This window comes from Biomphalaria glabrata, chromosome 16 (assembly GCF_947242115.1).
Source record: "Biomphalaria glabrata chromosome 16, xgBioGlab47.1, whole genome shotgun sequence".
Taxonomy (NCBI): Eukaryota; Metazoa; Mollusca; class Gastropoda; family Planorbidae; genus Biomphalaria; species Biomphalaria glabrata.
The window spans coordinates 20,584,395-20,606,967 of record NC_074726.1 but is presented as its reverse complement, the minus strand read 5'-3'; the positions used below and the strand labels follow the sequence as shown (position 1 = coordinate 20,606,967).

Sequence of the window (22,573 nt, the reverse complement as noted above, 5' to 3'; positions counted from 1 at the left end):
GATCTAATTTTAAGAAATATACTTTGCGCACATAGTTTTTTACTTTGACACATGAAAATACAAAAGAAGATTCATTGATTTCATTATATAATAAAATTAACCTTCAATTTTGTGTTTCAAAAGCATTTTTTACATAAATTCGTTCCTGATATCTGTGACAATAGATTTCCTGGCGAACATTCTTTCATTAGACAATACCGTAATGAATCGCGTACTAAAAGTTAATTCGTTTAATTGTTTACTTTATAATCCCATCCCTAGATATAAAACTCTAATTAAACTCTAAGATGATAAAACTTCTCTTCGCACAGATAGTTTTATACTTTAACACATGAACATATTAATTATAGTCCATTCATTTCATATTTTGATCAAATAAACATTCAAATTTGGTTTTCTAAAGCATTTTTAAGAGACTACATTCGTTTACGAAAGCTGCGAAGCCGAGTTGAGATAGCCTAGATCTATATTCATTCATGAATCGCGTACTAAAAATTATTTCCTTTAATTGTTCACTTTATAATCCCATTCATTTAACAAAGCTAACGCTCTTTTCGTTTTTAATAGATATGAATGTATCGGCTTCAGGTAAACCCATTTTTGCAAACCTAATTTTATTTTCGTAGCGAAAGAGAAAAAACTTGAAAGGATCATTAGCTAATTTTAACATACATCGAGATCAAATCCGCTAGATTAGTAAACACAAACTTAGACCCGCAGGCCGCGGGTAATGTCAGGCTAGTTTTCATATAAAAACTAAATTAATTACGACTGATTGATAAAACAATTAGTCAATTTTTCGATTGATTCATGTTTTGTAAATCATCATCATCATCATCTTAACTTTGCGTTCCTCATGGAACATATTGCCTCAGTAAAAACACGCCACTCTCCACGGTCTCTTGCTAGTTTTTTTTTTATGACTTCCCAGCTCTGTCCTGTCCTCTTGGCTTCATCTAGTACACCGCGTCGCCACGTTCTTTTTGGTCTTCCTATACGTGTTGTTCCATGGGGGTTCCACTCTAAGGCCTGCCTAGCTCTGGTGTTGGTTTCTTTTCTAAGGGTGTGACCAATCCATCTCCACTTTCTCTCTAAGATCTGCACCTCTATATTTCTCTGTCCACTCATCTCCCACAGTTTGGTGTTGTCTGTTTTGTCGTACCAGTGTATTTTTAAGATATTTCTCAAACATCCGTTGATGAAGGTCTGTTAAGGGTTTTGTTAATGGCAATGAATAATTGTGCAAAGATTCATCTTGACCCGAGAATGGGAAGTGGGAGAAATAAAGTATACAACATTTGTACAAGACAAAGTGACTGGATATAAACTCTGTAAATATGTACCAGACAAAGTGACTTGATATAAACTCTGTAAATTTGTACCAGACAAAGTGACTTGATATAAACTCTGTAAATTTGTACCAGACAAAGTGACTTGATATAAACTCTGTAAATTTGTACCAGACAAAGTGACTTGATATAAACTCTGTAAATTTGTACCAGACAAAGTGACTTGATATAAACTCTGTAAATTTTACCAAAAATGACATGATATAAACTCTGTAAATTTGTACCAGACAAAGTGACTCGATATAAACTCTGTAAATTTGTACCAAAGTGACTTGATATAAACTCTGTAAATTTGTACCAAAGTGACTTGATATAAACTCTGTAAATTTGTACCAAAGTAACTTGATATAAACTCTTAAAATTTGTACCAAAGTGACTTGATATAAACTCTGTAAATTTGTACCAGACAAAGTGACTCGATATAAACTCTGTAAATTTGTACCAGACAAAGTGACTTGATAAAAACTCTGTAAATTTGTACCAGACAAAGTGACTTGATAAAAACTCTGTAAATTTGTACCAAAGTGACTTGATATAAACTCTGTAAATTTGTACCAAAGTGACTTGATATAAACTCTGTAAATTTGAACCAGACAAAGTGACTTGATATAAACTCTGTAAATTTGTACCAGACAAAGTGACTTGATATAAACTCTGTAAATTTGTACCAGACAAAGTGACTTGATATAAACTCTGTAAATTTGTACCAGAAAAAGTGACTTGATAAAAACTCTGTAAATTTGTACCAGACAAAGTGACTTGATAAAAAGTCTGTAAATTTGTACCAAAGTGACTTGATATAAACTCTGTAAATTTGTACCAGACAAAGTGACTTGATATAAACTCTGTAAATTTGTACCAGACAAAGTGACTTGATATAAACTCTGTAAATTTGTACCAGACAAAGTGACTTGATAAAAACTCTGTAAATTTGTACCAGACAAAGTGACTTGATAAAAACTCTGTAAATTTGTACCAAAGTGACTTGATATAAACTCTGTAAATTTGTACCAAAGTGACTTGATATAAACTCTGTAAATTTGTACCAGACAAAGTGACTTGATATAAATTCTGTTAATTTGTACCAGACAAAGTGACTTGATATAAACTCTGTAAATTTGTACCAGACAAAGTGACTTGATATAAACTCTGTAAATTTGTACCAGACAAAGTGACTTGATATAAACTCTGTAAATTTGTACCAGACAAAGTGACTTGATATAAACTCTGTAAATTTGTACCAGACAAAGTGACTTGATATAAACTCTGTAAATTTGTACCAGACAAAGTGACTTGATAAAAACTCTGTAAATTTGTACCAGACAAAGTGACTTGATAAAAACTCTGTAAATTTGTACCAAAGTGACTTGATATAAACTCTGTAAATTTGTACCAGACAAAGTGACTTGATATAAACTCTGTAAATTTGTACCAGACAAAGTGACTTGATAAAAACTCTGTAAATTTGTACCAGACAAAGTGACTTGATAAAAACTCTGTAAATTTGTACCAAAGTGACTTGATATAAACTCTGTAAATTTGTACCAGACAAAGTTACTTGATATAAACTCTGTAAATTTGTACCAGACAAAGTGACTTGATAAAAACTCTGTAAATTTGTACCAGACAAAGTGACTTGATAAAAACTCTGTAAATTTGTACCAAAGTGACTTGATATAATCTCTGTAAATTTGTACCAGACAAAGTGACTTGATATAAACTCTGTAAATTTGTACCAGACAAAGTTACTTGATATAAACTCTGTAAATTTGTACCAGACAAAGTCACTTGATATAAACTCTGTAAATTTGTACCAGACAAAGTGACTTGATAAAAACTTTGTAAATTTGTACCAGACAAAGTGACTTGATAAAAACTCTGTAAATTTGTACCAAAGTGACTTGATATAAACTCTGTAAATTTGTACCAAAGTGACTTGATATAAACTCTGTAAATTTGTACCAGACAAAGTGACTTGATATAAACTCTGTAAATTTGTACCAGACAAAGTGACTTGATATAAACTCTGTAAATTTGTACCAGACAAAGTGACTTGATAAAAACTCTGTAAATTTGTACCAGACAAAGTGACTTGATATAAACTCTGTAAATTTGTACCAGACAAAGTGACTTGATAAAAACTCTGTAAATTTGTACCAGACAAAGTGACTTGATAAAAACTCTGTAAATTTGTACCAAAGTGACTTGATATAAACTCTGTAAATTTGTACCAAAGTGACTTGATATAAACTCTGTAAATTTAAACCAGACATAGTGACTTGATATAAACTCTGTTAATTTGTACCAGACAAAGTGACTTGATATAAACTCTGTAAATTTGTACCAGACAAAGTGACTTGATATAAACTCTGTAAATTTGTACCAGACAAAGTGACTTGATATAAACTCTGTAAATTTGTACCAGACAAAGTGACTTGATATAAACTCTGTAAATTTGTACCAAAGTGACTTGATATAAACTCTGTAAATTTGTACCAAAGTGACTTGATATAAACTCTGTAAATTTGTACCAAAATGACTTGATATAAACTCTGTAAATTTGTACCAAAGTGACTTGATATAAACTCTGTAAATTTGTACCAGACAAAGTGACTTGATATAAACTCTGTAAATTTTACCAAAAATGACATGATATAAACTCTATAAATTTGTACCAGACAAAGTGACTCGATATAAACTCTGTAAATTTGTACCAAAGTGACTTGATATAAACTCTGTAAATTTGTACCAAAGTGACTTGATATAAACTCTGTAAATTTGTACCAAAGTAACTTGATATAAACTCTGTAAATTTGTACCAAAGTGACTTGATATAAACTCTGTAAATTTGTACCAGACAAAGTGACTTGATATAAACTCTGTAAATTTGTACCAGACAAAGTGACTTGATATAAACTCTGTAAATTTGTACCAGACAAAGTGACTTGATATAAACTCTGTAAATTTGTACCAGACAAAGTGACTTGATATAAACTCTGTAAATTTGTACCAGACAAAGTGACTTGATATAAACTCTGTAAATTTGTTCCAGACAAAGTGACTTGATATAAATTCTGTAAATTTTACCAAAAATGACATGATATAAACTCTATAAATTTGTACCAGACAAAGTGACTCGATATAAACTCTGTAAATTTGTACCAGACAAAGTGACTTGATATAAACTCTGTAAATTTGTACCAGACAAAGTTACTTGATATAAACTCTGTAAATTTGTACCAGACAAAGTGACTTGATAAAAACTCTGTAAATTTGTACCAGACAAAGTGACTTGATAAAAACTCTGTAAATTTGTACCAAAGTGACTTGATATAATCTCTGTAAATTTGTACCAGACAAAGTGACTTGATATAAACTCTGTAAATTTGTACCAGACAAAGTTACTTGATATAAACTCTGTAAATTTGTACCAGACAAAGTCACTTGATATAAACTCTGTAAATTTGTACCAGACAAAGTGACTTGATAAAAACTTTGTAAATTTGTACCAGACAAAGTGACTTGATAAAAACTCTGTAAATTTGTACCAAAGTGACTTGATATAAACTCTGTAAATTTGTACCAAAGTGACTTGATATAAACTCTGTAAATTTGTACCAGACAAAGTGACTTGATATAAACTCTGTAAATTTGTACCAGACAAAGTGACTTGATATAAACTCTGTAAATTTGTACCAGACAAAGTGACTTGATATAAACTCTGTAAATTTGTACCAGACAAAGTGACTTGATATAAACTCTGTAAATTTGTACCAGACAAAGTGACTTGATAAAAACTCTGTAAATTTGTACCAGACAAAGTGACTTGATAAAAACTCTGTAAATTTGTACCAAAGTGACTTGATATAAACTCTGTAAATTTGTACCAAAGTGACTTGATATAAACTCTGTAAATTTGTACCAGACATAGTGACTTGATATAAACTCTGTTAATTTGTACCAGACAAAGTGACTTGATATAAACTCTGTAAATTTGTACCAGACAAAGTGACTTGATATAAACTCTGTAAATTTGTACCAGACAAAGTGACTTGATATAAACTCTGTAAATTTGTACCAGACAAAGTGACTTGATATAAACTCTGTAAATTTGTACCAAAGTGACTTGATATAAACTCTGTAAATTTGTACCAAAGTGACTTGATATAAACTCTGTAAATTTGTACCAAAGTGACTTGATATAAACTCTGTAAATTTGTACCAAAGTGACTTGATATAAACTCTGTAAATTTGTACCAGACAAAGTGACTTGATATAAACTCTGTAAATTTTACCAAAAATGACATGATATAAACTCTATAAATTTGTACCAGACAAAGTGACTCGATATAAACTCTGTAAATTTGTACCAAAGTGACTTGATATAAACTCTGTAAATTTGTACCAAAGTGACTTGATATAAACTCTGTAAATTTGTACCAAAGTAACTTGATATAAACTCTGTAAATTTGTACCAAAGTGACTTGATATAAACTCTGTAAATTTGTACCAGACAAAGTGACTTGATATAAACTCTGTAAATTTGTACCAGACAAAGTGACTTGATATAAACTCTGTAAATTTGTACCAGACAAAGTGACTTGATATAAACTCTGTAAATTTGTACCAGACAAAGTGACTTGATATAAACTCTGTAAATTTGTACCAGACAAAGTGACTTGATATAAACTCTGTAAATTTGTTCCAGACAAAGTGACTTGATATAAATTCTGTAAATTTTACCAAAAATGACATGATATAAACTCTATAAATTTGTACCAGACAAAGTGACTCGATATAAACTCTGTAAATTTGTACCAGACAAAGTGACTTGATATAAACTCTGTAAATTTGTACCAGACAAAGTTACTTGATATAAACTCTGTAAATTTGTACCAGACAAAGTGACTTGATAAAAACTCTGTAAATTTGTACCAGACAAAGTGACTTGATAAAAACTCTGTAAATTTGTACCAAAGTGACTTGATATAATCTCTGTAAATTTGTACCAGACAAAGTGACTTGATATAAACTCTGTAAATTTGTACCAGACAAAGTTACTTGATATAAACTCTGTAAATTTGTACCAGACAAAGTGACTTGATATAAACTCTGTAAATTTGTACCAGACAAAGTGACTTGATAAAAACTCTGTAAATTTGTACCAAAGTGACTTGATATAAACTCTGTAAATTTGTACCAAAGTGACTTGATATAAACTCTGTAAATTTGTACCAGACAAAGTGACTTGATATAAACTCTGTAAATTTGTACCAGACAAAGTGACTTGATATAAACTCTGTAAATTTGTACCAGACAAAGTGACTTGATATAAACTCTGTAAATTTGTTCCAGACAAAGTGACTTGATATAAACTCTGTAAGGTAGTACCAGACAAAGTGACTTGATAAAAACTCTGTAAATTTGTACCAGACAAAGTGACTTGATAAAAACTCTGTAAATTTGTACCAAAGTGACTTGATATAAACTCTGTAAATTTGTACCAAAGTGACTTGATATAAACTCTGTAAATTTGTACCAGACAAAGTGACTTGATATAAACTCTGTAAATTTGTACCAGACAAAGTTACTTGATATAAACTCTGTAAATTTGTACCAGACAAAGTGACTTAATATAAACTCTGTAAATTTGTACCAGACAAAGTGACTTGATAAAAACTCTGTAAATTTGTACCAGACAAAGTGACTTGATAAAAACTCTGTAAATTTGTACCAAAGTGACTTGATATAAACTCTGTAAATTTGTACCAGACAAAGTGACTTGATATAAATTCTGTTAATTTGTACCAGACAAAGTGACTTGATATAAACTCTGTAAATTTGTACCAGACAAAGTGACTTGATATAAACTCTGTAAATTTGTACCAGACAAAGTGACTTGATATAAACTCTGTAAATTTGTTCCAGACAAAGTGACTTGATATAAATTCTGTAAATTTTACCAAAAATGACATGATATAAACTCTATAAATTTGTACCAGACAAAGTGACTCGATATAAACTCTGTAAATTTGTACCAGACAAAGTGACTTGATATAAACTCTGTAAATTTGTACCAGACAAAGTTACTTGATATAAACTCTGTAAATTTGTACCAGACAAAGTGACTTGATAAAAACTCTGTAAATTTGTACCAGACAAAGTGACTTGATAAAAACTCTGTAAATTTGTACCAAAGTGACTTGATATAATCTCTGTAAATTTGTACCAGACAAAGTGACTTGATATAAACTCTGTAAATTTGTACCAGACAAAGTTACTTGATATAAACTCTGTAAATTTGTACCAGACAAAGTCACTTGATATAAACTCTGTAAATTTGTACCAGACAAAGTGACTTGATAAAAACTTTGTAAATTTGTACCAGACAAAGTGACTTGATAAAAACTCTGTAAATTTGTACCAAAGTGACTTGATATAAACTCTGTAAATTTGTACCAAAGTGACTTGATATAAACTCTGTAAATTTGTACCAGACAAAGTGACTTGATATAAACTCTGTAAATTTGTACCAGACAAAGTGACTTGATATAAACTCTGTAAATTTGTACCAGACAAAGTGACTTGATATAAACTCTGTAAATTTGTACCAGACAAAGTGACTTGATATAAACTCTGTAAATTTGTACCAGACAAAGTGACTTGATAAAAACTCTGTAAATTTGTACCAGACAAAGTGACTTGATAAAAACTCTGTAAATTTGTACCAAAGTGACTTGATATAAACTCTGTAAATTTGTACCAAAGTGACTTGATATAAACTCTGTAAATTTGTACCAGACATAGTGACTTGATATAAACTCTGTTAATTTGTACCAGACAAAGTGACTTGATATAAACTCTGTAAATTTGTACCAGACAAAGTGACTTGATATAAACTCTGTAAATTTGTACCAGACAAAGTGACTTGATATAAACTCTGTAAATTTGTACCAGACAAAGTGACTTGATATAAACTCTGTAAATTTGTACCAAAGTGACTTGATATAAACTCTGTAAATTTGTACCAAAGTGACTTGATATAAACTCTGTAAATTTGTACCAAAGTGACTTGATATAAACTCTGTAAATTTGTACCAAAGTGACTTGATATAAACTCTGTAAATTTGTACCAGACAAAGTGACTTGATATAAACTCTGTAAATTTTACCAAAAATGACATGATATAAACTCTATAAATTTGTACCAGACAAAGTGACTCGATATAAACTCTGTAAATTTGTACCAAAGTGACTTGATATAAACTCTGTAAATTTGTACCAAAGTGACTTGATATAAACTCTGTAAATTTGTACCAAAGTAACTTGATATAAACTCTGTAAATTTGTACCAAAGTGACTTGATATAAACTCTGTAAATTTGTACCAGACAAAGTGACTTGATATAAACTCTGTAAATTTGTACCAGACAAAGTGACTTGATATAAACTCTGTAAATTTGTACCAGACAAAGTGACTTGATATAAACTCTGTAAATTTGTACCAGACAAAGTGACTTGATAAAAACTCTGTAAATTTGTACCAGACAAAGTGACTTGATAAAAACTCTGTAAATTTGTACCAAAGTGACTTGATATAAACTCTGTAAATTTGTACCAAAGTGACTTGATATAAACTCTGTAAATTTGTACCAGACAAAGTGACTTGATATAAACTCTGTAAATTTGTACCAGACAAAGTAACTTGATATAAACTCTGTAAATTTGTACCAGACAAAGTGACTTGATATAAACTCTGTAAATTTGTACCAGACAAAGTGACTTGATATAAACTCTGTAAATTTGTACCAGACAAAGTGACTTGATATAAACTCTGTAAATTTGTACCAGACAAAGTGACTTGATAAAAACTCTGTAAATTTGTACCAGACAAAGTGACTTGATATAAACTCTGTAAATTTGTACCAAAGTGACTTGATATAAACTCTGTAAATTTGTACCAAAGTGACTTGATATAAACTTTGTAAATTTGTACCAAAGTGACTTGATATAAACTCTGTAAATTTGTACCAGACATAGTGACTTGATATAAACTCTGTTAATTTGTACCAGACAAAGTGACTTGATATAAACTCTGTAAATTTGTACCAGACAAAGTGACTTGATATAAACTCTGTAAATTTGTACCAGACAAAGTGACTTGATATAAACTCTGTAAATTTGTACCAGACAAAGTGACTTGATATAAACTCTGTAAATTTGTACCAAAGTGACTTGATATAAACTCTGTAAATTTGTACCAAAGTGACTTGATATAAACTCTGTAAATTTGTACCAAAGTGACTTGATATAAACTCTGTAAATTTGTACCAAAGTGACTTGATATAAACTCTGTAAATTTGTACCAGACAAAGTGACTTGATATAAACTCTGTAAATTTTACCAAAAATGACATGATATAAACTCTATAAATTTGTACCAGACAAAGTGACTCGATATAAACTCTGTAAATTTGTACCAAAGTGACTTGATATAAACTCTGTAAATTTGTACCAAAGTGACTTGATATAAACTCTGTAAATTTGTACCAAAGTAACTTGATATAAACTCTGTAAATTTGTACCAAAGTGACTTGATATAAACTCTGTAAATTTGTACCAGACAAAGTGACTTGATATAAACTCTGTAAATTTGTACCAGACAAAGTGACTTGATATAAACTCTGTAAATTTGTACCAGACAAAGTGACTTGATATAAACTCTGTAAATTTGTACCAGACAAAGTGACTTGATAAAAACTCTGTAAATTTGTACCAGACAAAGTGACTTGATAAAAACTCTGTAAATTTGTACCAAAGTGACTTGATATAAACTCTGTAAATTTGTACCAAAGTGACTTGATATAAACTCTGTAAATTTGTACCAGACAAAGTGACTTGATATAAACTCTGTAAATTTGTACCAGACAAAGTAACTTGATATAAACTCTGTAAATTTGTACCAGACAAAGTGACTTGATATAAACTCTGTAAATTTGTACCAGACAAAGTGACTTGATATAAACTCTGTAAATTTGTACCAGACAAAGTGACTTGATATAAACTCTGTAAATTTGTACCAGACAAAGTGACTTGATAAAAACTCTGTAAATTTGTACCAGACAAAGTGACTTGATATAAACTCTGTAAATTTGTACCAAAGTGACTTGATATAAACTCTGTAAATTTGTACCAAAGTGACTTGATATAAACTCTGTAAATTGGTACCAGACAAAGTGACTTGATATAAATTCTGTTAATTTGTACCAGACAAAGTGACTTGATATAAACTCTGTAAATTTGTACCAAAGTGACTTGATAAAAACTCTGTAAATTTGTACCAAAGTGACTTGATATAAACTCTGTAAATTTGTACCAAAGTGACTTGATATAAACTCTGTAAATTTGTACCAGACAAAGTAACTTGATATAAACTCTGTAAATTTGTACCAGACAAAGTGACTTGATATAAACTCTGTAAATTTGTACCAGACAAAGTGACTTGATAAAAACTCTGTAAATTTGTACCAGACAAAGTGACTTGATAAAAACTCTGTAAATTTGTACCAAAGTGACTTGATATAAACTCTGTAAATTTGTACCAAAGTGACTTGATATAAACTCTGTAAATTTGTACCAGACAAAGTGACTTGATATAAACTCTGTAAATTTGTACCAGACAAAGTAACTTGATATAAACTCTGTAAATTTGTACCAGACAAAGTGACTTAATATAAACTCTGTAAATTTGTACCAGACAAAGTGACTTGATATAAACTCTGTAAATTTGTACCAAAGTGACTTGATATAAACTCTGTAAATTTGTACCAAAGTGACTTGATATAAACTCTGTAAATTTGTACCAGACAAAGTGACTTGATATAAACTCTGTAAATTTGTACCAGACAAAGTAACTTGATATAAACTCTGTAAATTTGTACCAGACAAAGTGACTTGATATAAACTCTGTAAATTTGTACCAGACAAAGTGACTTGATATAAACTCTGTAAATTTGTACCAGACAAAGTGACTTGATATAAACTCTGTAAATTTGTACCAGACAAAGTGACTTGATAAAAACTCTGTAAATTTGTACCAGACAAAGTGACTTGATAAAAACTCTGTAAATTTGTACCAAAGTGACTTGATATAAACTCTGTAAATTTGTACCAAAGTGACTTGATATAAACTCTGTAAATTTGTACCAAAGTGACTTGATATAAACTCTGTAAATTTGTACCAAAGTGACTTGATATAAACTCTGTAAATTTGTACCAAAGTGACTTGATATAAACTCTGTAAATTTGTACCAAAGTGACTTGATATAAACTCTGTAAATTTGTACCAAAGTGACTTGATATAAACTCTGTAAATTTGTACCAAAGTGACTTGATATAAACTCTGTAAATTTGTACCAGACAAAGTGACTTGATATAAACTCTGTAAATTTTACCAAAAATGACATGATATAAACTCTATAAATTTGTACCAGACAAAGTGACTCGATATAAACTCTGTAAATTTGTACCAAAGTGACTTGAAATAAACTCTGTAAATTTGTACCAAAGTGACTTGATATAAACTCTGTAAATTTGTACCAAAGTAACTTGATATAAACTCTGTAAATTTGTACCAAAGTGACTTGATATAAACTCTGTAAATTTGTACCAGACAAAGTGACTTGATATAAACTCTGTAAATTTGTACCAGACAAAGTGACTTGATATAAACTCTGTAAATTTGTACCAGACAAAGTGACTTGATATAAACTCTGTAAATTTGTACCAGACAAAGTGACTTGATATAAACTCTGTAAATTTGTACCAGACAAAGTGACTTGATATAAACTCTGTAAATTTGTTCCAGACAAAGTGACTTGATATAAATTCTGTAAATTTTACCAAAAATGACATGATATAAACTCTATAAATTTGTACCAGACAAAGTGACTCGATATAAACTCTGTAAATTTGTACCAGACAAAGTGACTTGATATAAACTCTGTAAATTTGTACCAGACAAAGTTACTTGATATAAACTCTGTAAATTTGTACCAGACAAAGTGACTTGATAAAAACTCTGTAAATTTGTACCAGACAAAGTGACTTGATAAAAACTCTGTAAATTTGTACCAAAGTGACTTGATATAATCTCTGTAAATTTGTACCAGACAAAGTGACTTGATATAAACTCTGTAAATTTGTACCAGACAAAGTTACTTGATATAAACTCTGTAAATTTGTACCAGACAAAGTGACTTGATAAAAACTCTGTAAATTTGTACCAAAGTGACTTGATATAAACTCTGTAAATTTGTACCAAAGTGACTTGATATAAACTCTGTAAATTTGTACCAGACATAGTGACTTGATATAAACTCTGTTAATTTGTACCAGACAAAGTGACTTGATATAAACTCTGTAAATTTGTACCAGACAAAGTGACTTGATATAAACTCTGTAAATTTGTACCAGACAAAGTGACTTGATATAAACTCTGTAAATTTGTACCAGACAAAGTGACTTGATATAAACTCTGTAAATTTGTACCAGACAAAGTGACTTGATATAAACTCTGTAAATTTGTACCAGACAAAGTGACTTGATAAAAACTCTGTAAATTTGTACCAGACAAAGTGACTTGATATAAACTCTGTAAATTTGTACCAGACAAAGTGACTTGATATAAACTCTGTAAATTTGTACCAGACAAAGTGACTTGATATAAACTCTGTAAATTTGTACCAGACAAAGTGACTTGATATAAACTCTGTAAATTTGTACCAGACAAAGTGACTTGATATAAACTCTGTAAATTTGTACCAGACAAAGTGACTTGATAAAAACTCTGTAAATTTGTACCAGACAAAGTGACTTGATATAAACTCTGTAAATTTGTACCAAAGTGACTTGATATAAACTCTGTAAATTTGTACCAAAGTGACTTGATATAAACTCTGTAAATTGGTACCAGACAAAGTGACTTGATATAAATTCTGTTAATTTGTACCAGACAAAGTGACTTGATATAAACTCTGTAAATTTGTACCAAAGTGACTTGATAAAAACTCTGTAAATTTGTACCAAAGTGACTTGATATAAACTCTGTAAATTTGTACCAAAGTGACTTGATATAAACTCTGTAAATTTGTACCAGACAAAGTAACTTGATATAAACTCTGTAAATTTGTACCAGACAAAGTGACTTGATATAAACTCTGTAAATTTGTACCAGACAAAGTGACTTGATAAAAACTCTGTAAATTTGTACCAGACAAAGTGACTTGATAAAAACTCTGTAAATTTGTACCAAAGTGACTTGATATAAACTCTGTAAATTTGTACCAAAGTGACTTGATATAAACTCTGTAAATTTGTACCAGACAAAGTGACTTGATATAAACTCTGTAAATTTGTACCAGACAAAGTAACTTGATATAAACTCTGTAAATTTGTACCAGACAAAGTGACTTAATATAAACTCTGTAAATTTGTACCAGACAAAGTGACTTGATATAAACTCTGTAAATTTGTACCAAAGTGACTTGATATAAACTCTGTAAATTTGTACCAAAGTGACTTGATATAAACTCTGTAAATTTGTACCAGACAAAGTGACTTGATATAAACTCTGTAAATTTGTACCAGACAAAGTAACTTGATATAAACTCTGTAAATTTGTACCAGACAAAGTGACTTGATATAAACTCTGTAAATTTGTACCAGACAAAGTGACTTGATATAAACTCTGTAAATTTGTACCAGACAAAGTGACTTGATATAAACTCTGTAAATTTGTACCAGACAAAGTGACTTGATAAAAACTCTGTAAATTTGTACCAGACAAAGTGACTTGATAAAAACTCTGTAAATTTGTACCAAAGTGACTTGATATAAACTCTGTAAATTTGTACCAAAGTGACTTGATATAAACTCTGTAAATTTGTACCAAAGTGACTTGATATAAACTCTGTAAATTTGTACCAAAGTGACTTGATATAAACTCTGTAAATTTGTACCAAAGTGACTTGATATAAACTCTGTAAATTTGTACCAAAGTGACTTGATTTAAACTCTGTAAATTTGTACCAAAGTGACTTGATATAAACTCTGTAAATTTGTACCAAAGTGACTTGATATAAACTCTGTAAATTTGTACCAGACAAAGTGACTTGATATAAACTCTGTAAATTTTACCAAAAATGACATGATATAAACTCTATAAATTTGTACCAGACAAAGTGACTCGATATAAACTCTGTAAATTTGTACCAAAGTGACTTGATATAAACTCTGTAAATTTGTACCAAAGTGACTTGATATAAACTCTTTAAATTTGTACCAAAGTAACTTGATATAAACTCTGTAAATTTGTACCAAAGTGACTTGATATAAACTCTGTAAATTTGTACCAGACAAAGTGATTTGATATAAAATCTGTAAATTTGTACCAGACAAAGTGACTTGATATAAACTCTGTAAATTTGTACCAGACAAAGTGACTTGATATAAACTCTGTAAATTTGTACCAGACAAAGTGACTTGATATAAACTCTGTAAATTTGTACCAGACAAAGTGACTTGATATAAACTCTGTAAATTTGTTCCAGACAAAGTGACTTGATATAAATTCTGTAAATTTTACCAAAAATGACATGATATAAACTCTATAAATTTGTACCAGACAAAGTGACTCGATATAAACTCTGTAAATTTGTACCAGACAAAGTGACTTGATATAAACTCTGTAAATTTGTACCAGACAAAGTTACTTGATATAAACTCTGTAAATTTGTACCAGACAAAGTGACTTGATATAAACTCTGTAAATTTGTACCAGACAAAGTGACTTGATAAAAACTCTGTAAATTTGTACCAAAGTGACTTGATATAATCTCTGTAAATTTGTACCAGACAAAGTGACTTGATATAAACTCTGTAAATTTGTACCAGACAAAGTTACTTGATATAAACTCTGTAAATTTGTACCAGACAAAGTCACTTGATATAAACTCTGTAAATTTGTACCAGACAAAGTGACTTGATAAAAACTTTGTAAATTTATACTAGACAAAGTGACTTGATAAAAACTCTGTAAATTTGTACCAAAGTGACTTGATATAAACTCTGTAAATTTGTACCAAAGTGACTTGATATAAACTCTGTAAATTTGTACCAGACAAAGTGACTTGATATAAACTCTGTAAATTTGTACCAGACAAAGTGACTTGATATAAACTCTGTAAATTTGTACCAGACAAAGTGACTTGATATAAACTCTGTAAATTTGTACCAGACAAAGTGACTTGATATAAACTCTGTAAATTTGTACCAGACAAAGTGACTTGATAAAAACTCTGTAAATTTGTACCAGACAAAGTGACTTGATATAAACTCTGTAAATTTGTACCAGACAAAGTGACTTGATATAAACTCTGTAAATTTGTACCAGACAAAGTGACTTGATATAAACTCTGTAAATTTGTACCAGACAAAGTGACTTGATATAAACTCTGTAAATTTGTACCAGACAAAGTGACTTGATATAAACTCTGTAAATTTGTACCAGACAAAGTGACTTGATAAAAACTCTGTAAATTTGTACCAGACAAAGTGACTTGATATAAACTCTGTAAATTTGTACCAAAGTGACTTGATATAAACTCTGTAAATTTGTACCAAAGTGACTTGATATAAACTCTGTAAATTGGTACCAGACAAAGTGACTTGATATAAATTCTGTTAATTTGTACCAGACAAAGTGACTTGATATAAACTCTGTAAATTTGTACCAAAGTGACTTGATAAAAACTCTGTAAATTTGTACCAAAGTGACTTGATATAAACTCTGTAAATTTGTACCAAAGTGACTTGATATAAACTCTGTAAATTTGTACCAGACAAAGTAACTTGATATAAATTCTGTAAATTTTACCAAAAATGACATGATATAAACTCTATAAATTTGTACCAGACAAAGTGACTCGATATAAACTCTGTAAATTTGTACCAGACAAAGTGACTTGATATAAACTCTGTAAATTTGTACCAGACAAAGTTACTTGATATAAACTCTGTAAATTTGTACCAGACAAAGTGACTTGATAAAAACTCTGTAAATTTGTACCAGACAAAGTGACTTGATAAAAACTCTGTAAATTTGTACCAAAGTGACTTGATATAATCTCTGTAAATTTGTACCAGACAAAGTGACTTGATATAAACTCTGTAAATTTGTACCAGACAAAGTTACTTGATATAAACTCTGTAAATTTGTACCAGACAAAGTCACTTGATATAAACTCTGTAAATTTGTACCAGACAAAGTGACTTGATAAAAACTTTGTAAATTTGTACCAGACAAAGTGACTTGATAAAAACTCTGTAAATTTGTACCAAAGTGACTTGATATAAACTCTGTAAATTTGTACCAAAGTGACTTGATATAAACTCTGTAAATTTGTACCAGACAAAGTGACTTGATATAAACTCTGTAAATTTGTACCAGACAAAGTGACTTGATATAAACTCTGTAAATTTGTACCAGACAAAGTGACTTGATATAAACTCTGTAAATTTGTACCAGACAAAGTGACTTGATATAAACTCTGTAAATTTGTACCAGACAAAGTGACTTGATAAAAACTCTGTAAATTTGTACCAGACAAAGTGACTTGATAAAAACTCTGTAAATTTGTACCAAAATGACTTGATATAAACTCTGTAAATTTGTACTAAAGTGACTTGATATAAACTCTGTAAATTTGTACCAGACATAGTGACTTGATATAAACTCTGTTAATTTGTACCAGACAAAGTGACTTGATATAAACTCTGTAAATTTCTACCAGACAAAGTGACTTGATATAAACTCTGTAAATTTGTACCAGACAAAGTGACTTGATATAAACTCTGTAAATTTGTACCAGACAAAGTGACTTGATATAAACTCTGTAAATTTGTACCAAAGTGACTTGATATAAACTCTGTAAATTTGTACCAAAGTGACTTGATATAAACTCTGTAAATTTGTACCAAAGTGACTTGATATAAACTCTGTAAATTTGTACCAAAGTGACTTGATATAAACTCTGTAAATTGGTACCAGACAAAGTGACTTGATATAAACTCTGTAAATTTTACCAAAAATGACATGATATAAACTCTATAAATTTGTACCAGACAAAGTGACTCGATATAAACTCTGTAAATTTGTACCAAAGTGACTTGATATAAACTCTGTAAATTTGTACCAAAGTGACTTGATATAAACTCTGTAAATTTGTACCAAAGTAACTTGATATAAACTCTGTAAATTTGTACCAAAGTGACTTGATATAAACTCTGTAAATTTGTACCAGACAAAGTGACTTGATATAAACTCTGTAAATTTGTACCAGACAAAGTGACTTGATATAAACTCTGTAAATTTGTACCAGACAAAGTGACTTGATATAAACTCTGTAAATTTGTACCAGACAAAGTGACTTGATAAAAACTCTGTAAATTTGTACCAGACAAAGTGACTTGATAAAAACTCTGTAAATTTGTACCAAAGTGACTTGATATAAACTCTGTAAATTTGTACCAAAGTGACTTGATATAAACTCTGTAAATTTGTACCAGACAAAGTGACTTGATATAAACTCTGTAAATTTGTACCAGACAAAGTAACTTGATATAAACTCTGTAAATTTGTACCAGACAAAGTGACTTGATATAAACTCTGTAAATTTGTACCATACAAAGTGACTTGATATAAATTCTGTAAATTTGTACCAGACAAAGTGACTTGATATAAACTCTGTAAATTTGTACCAGACAAAGTGACTTGATAAAAACTCTGTAAATTTGTACCAGACAAAGTGACTTGATAAAAACTCTGTAAATTTGTACCAAAGTGACTTGATATAAACTCTGTAAATTTGTACCAAAGAGACTTGATATAAACTCTGTAAATTGGTACCAGACAAAGTGACTTGATATAAATTCTGTTAATTTGTACCAGACAAAGTGACTTGATATAAACTCTGTAAATTTGTACCAAAGTGACTTGATAAAAACTCTGTAAATTTGTACCAAAGTGACTTGATATAAACTCTGTAAATTTGTACCAAAGTGACTTGATATAAACTCTGTAAATTTGTACCAGACAAAGTAACTTGATATAAACTCTGTAAATTTGTACCAGACAAAGTGACTTGATAAAAACTCTGTAAATTTGTACCAGACAAAGTGACTTGATAAAAACTCTGTAAATTTGTACCAAAGTGACTTGATATAAACTCTGTAAATTTGTACCAAAGTGACTTGATATAAACTCTGTAAATTTGTACCAGACAAAGTGACTTGATATAAACTCTGTAAAGTTGTACCAGACAAAGTGACTTGATATAAACTCTGTAAATTTGTACCAGACAAAGTGACTTGATAAAAACTCTGTAAATTTGTACCAGACAAAGTGACTTGATAAAAACTCTGTAAATTTGTACCAAAGTGACTTGATATAAACTCTGTAAATTTGTACCAGACAAAGTGACTTGATATAAATTCTGTTAATTTGTACCAGACAAAGTGACTTGATATAAACTCTGTAAATTTGTACCAGACAAAGTGACTTGATATAAACTCTGTAAATTTGTACCAGACAAAGTGACTTGATATAAACTCTGTAAATTTGTTCCAGACAAAGTGACTTGATATAAATTCTGTAAATTTTACCAAAAATGACATGATATAAACTCTATAAATTTGTACCAGACAAAGTGACTCGATATAAACTCTGTAAATTTGTACCAGACAAAGAGACTTGATATAAACTCTGTAAATTTGTACCAGACAAAGTTACTTGATATAAACTCTGTAAATTTGTACCAGACAATGTGACTTGATAAAAACTCTGTAAATTTGTACCAGACAAAGTGACTTGATAAAAACTCTGTAAATTTGTACCAAGGTGACTTGATATAATCTCTGTAAATTTGTACCAGACAAAGTGACTTGATATAAACTCTGTAAATTTGTACCAGACAAAGTTACTTGATATAAACTCTGTAAATTTGTACCAGACAAAGTGACTTGATATAAACTCTGTAAATTTGTACCAGACAAAGTGACTTGATAAAAACTTTGTAAATTTGTACCAGACAAAGTAACTTGATAAAAACTCTGTAAATTTGTACCAAAGTGACTTGATATAAACTCTGTAAATTTGTACCAAAGTGACTTGATATAAACTCTGTAAATTTGTACCAGACAAAGTGACTTAATATAAACTCTGTAAATTTGTACCAGACAAAGTGACTTGATATAAACTCTGTAAATTTGTACCAGACAAAGTGACTTGATATAAACTCTGTAAATTTGTACCAGACAAAGTGACTTGATATAAACTCTGTAAATTTGTACCAGACAAAGTGACTTGATAAAAACTCTGTAAATTTGTACCAGACAAAGTGACTTGATAAAAACTCTGTAAATTTGTACCAAAGTGACTTGATATAAACTCTGTAAATTTGTACCAAAGTGACTTGATATAAACTCTGTAAATTTGTACCAGACATAGTGACTTGATATAAACTCTGTAAATTTGTACCAGACAAAGTGACTTGATATAAACTCTGTAAATTTGTACCAGACAAAGTAACTTGATATAAACTCTGTAAATTTGTACCAGACAAAGTGACTTGATATAAACTCTGTAAATTTTACCAAAAATGACATGATATAAACTCTATAAATTTGTACCAGACAAAGTGACTCGATATAAACTCTGTAAATTTGTACCAAAGTGACTTGATATAAACTCTGTAAATTTGTACCAAAGTGACTTGATATAAACTCTGTAAATTTGTACCAAAGTGACTTGATATAAACTCTGTAAATTTGTACCAGACAAAGTGACTTGATAAAAACTCTGTAAATTTGTACCAAAGTGACTTGATATAAACTCTGTAAATTTGTACCAAAGTGACTTGATATAAACTCTGTAAATTTGTACCAGACAAAGTGACTTGATATAAACTCTGTAAATTTGTACCAGACAAAGTGACTTGATATAAACTCTGTAAATTTGTACCAGACAAAGTGACTTGATATAAACTCTGTAAATTTGTACCAGACAAAGTGACTTGATATAAACTCTGTAAATTTGTACCAGACAAAGTGACTTGATATAAACTCTGTAAATTTTACCAAAAATGACATGATATAAACTCTATAAATTTGTACCAGACAAAGTGACTCGATATAAACTCTGTAAATTTGTACCAAAGTGACTTGATATAAACTCTGTAAATTTGTACCAAAGTGACTTGATATAAACTCTGTAAATTTGTACCAAAGTGACTTGATATAAACTCTGTAAATTTGTACCAAAGTGACTTGATATAAACTCTGTAAATTTGTACCAGACAAAGTGACTTGATATAAACTCTGTTAATTTGTACCAGACAAAGTGACTTGATATAAACTCTGTTAATTTGTACCAGACAAAGTGACTTGATATAAACTCTGTAAATTTGTACCAGACAAAGTGACTTGATATAAACTCTGTAAATTTGTACCAGACAAAGTGACTTGATATAAACTCTGTAAATTTTACCAAAAATGACATGATATAAACTCTATAAATTTGTATTAGACAAAGTGACTCGATATAAACTCTGTAAATTTGTACCAAAGTGACTTGATATAAACTCTGTAAATTTGTACCAAAGTGACTTGATAAAAACTCTGTAAATTTGTACCAGACAAAGTGACTTGATAAAAACTCTGTAAATTTGTACCAAAGTGACTTGATATAAACTCTGTAAATTTGTACCAAAGTGACTTGATATAAACTCTGTAAATTTGTACCAAAGTGACTTGATATAAACTCTGTAAATTTGTACCAGACAAAGTGACTTGATAAAAACTCTGTAAATTTGTACCAGACAAAGTGACTTGATAAAAACTCTGTAAATTTGTACCAGACAAAGTGACTTGATATAAACTCTGTAAATTTTACCAAAAATGACATGATATAAACTCTATAAATTTGTATTAGACAAAGTGACTCGATATAAACTCTGTAAATTTGTACCAAAGTGACTTGATATAAACTCTGTAAATTTGTACCAAAGTGACTTGATAAAAACTCTGTAAATTAGTACCAGACAAAGTGACTTGATAAAAACTCTGTAAATTTGTACCAAAGTGACTTGATATAAACTCTGTAAATTTGTACCAAAGTGACTTGATAAAATCTCTGTAAATTTGTACCAAAGTGACTTGATATAAACTCTGTAAATTTGTACCAAAGTGACTTGATATAAACTCTGTAAATTTGTACCAAAGTGACTTGATATAAACTCTGTAAATTTGTACCAGACAAAGTGACTTGATAAAAACTCTGTAAATTTGTACCAGACAAAGTGACTTGATAAAAACTCTGTAAATTTGTACCAAAGTGACTTGATATAATCTCTGTAAATTTGTACCAGACAAAGTGACTTGATATAAACTCTGTAAATTTGTACCAGACAAAGTGACTTGATATAAACTCTGTAAATTTGTACCAGACAAAGTGACTTGATATAAACTCTGTAAATTTTACCAAAAATGACATGATATAAACTCTATAAATTTGTATTAGACAAAGTGACTCGATATAAACTCTGTAAATTTGTACCAAAGTGACTTGATATAAACTCTGTAAATTTGTACCAGACAAAGTGACTTGATATAAACTCTGTAAATTTGTACCAGACAAAGTGACTTGATATAAACTCTGTAAATTTGTACCAGACAAAGTGACTTGATATAAACTCTGTAAATTTTACCAAAAATGACATGATATAAACTCTATAAATTTGTACCAGACAAAGTGACTCGATATAAACTCTGTAAATTTGTACCAAAGTGACTTGATATAAACTCTGTAAATTTGTACCAAAGTGACTTGATATAAACTCTGTAAATTTGTACCAAAGTGACTTGATATAAACTCTGTAAATTTGTACCAAAGTGACTTGATATAAACTCTGTAAATTTGTACCAGACAAAGTGACTTGATATAAACTCTGTAAATTTTACCAAAAATGACATGATATGAACTCTATAAATTTGTACCAGACAAAGTGACTCGATATAAACTCTGTAAATTTGTACCAAAGTGACTTTATATAAACTCTGTAAATTTGTACCAGACAAAGTGACTTGATATAAACTCTGTAAATTTTACCAAA

The 22,573-nt window shown here is 29.8% G+C and overlaps 1 protein-coding gene across 4 annotated transcripts in view; it reads left to right on the top strand.

The window, feature by feature from the left end:
* The window catches only part of LOC106069500 (uncharacterized), a 44,726-nt gene that overhangs the window by 664 nt on the left and 21,489 nt on the right, over positions 1-22,573 (top strand). The window lies entirely within an intron of this gene.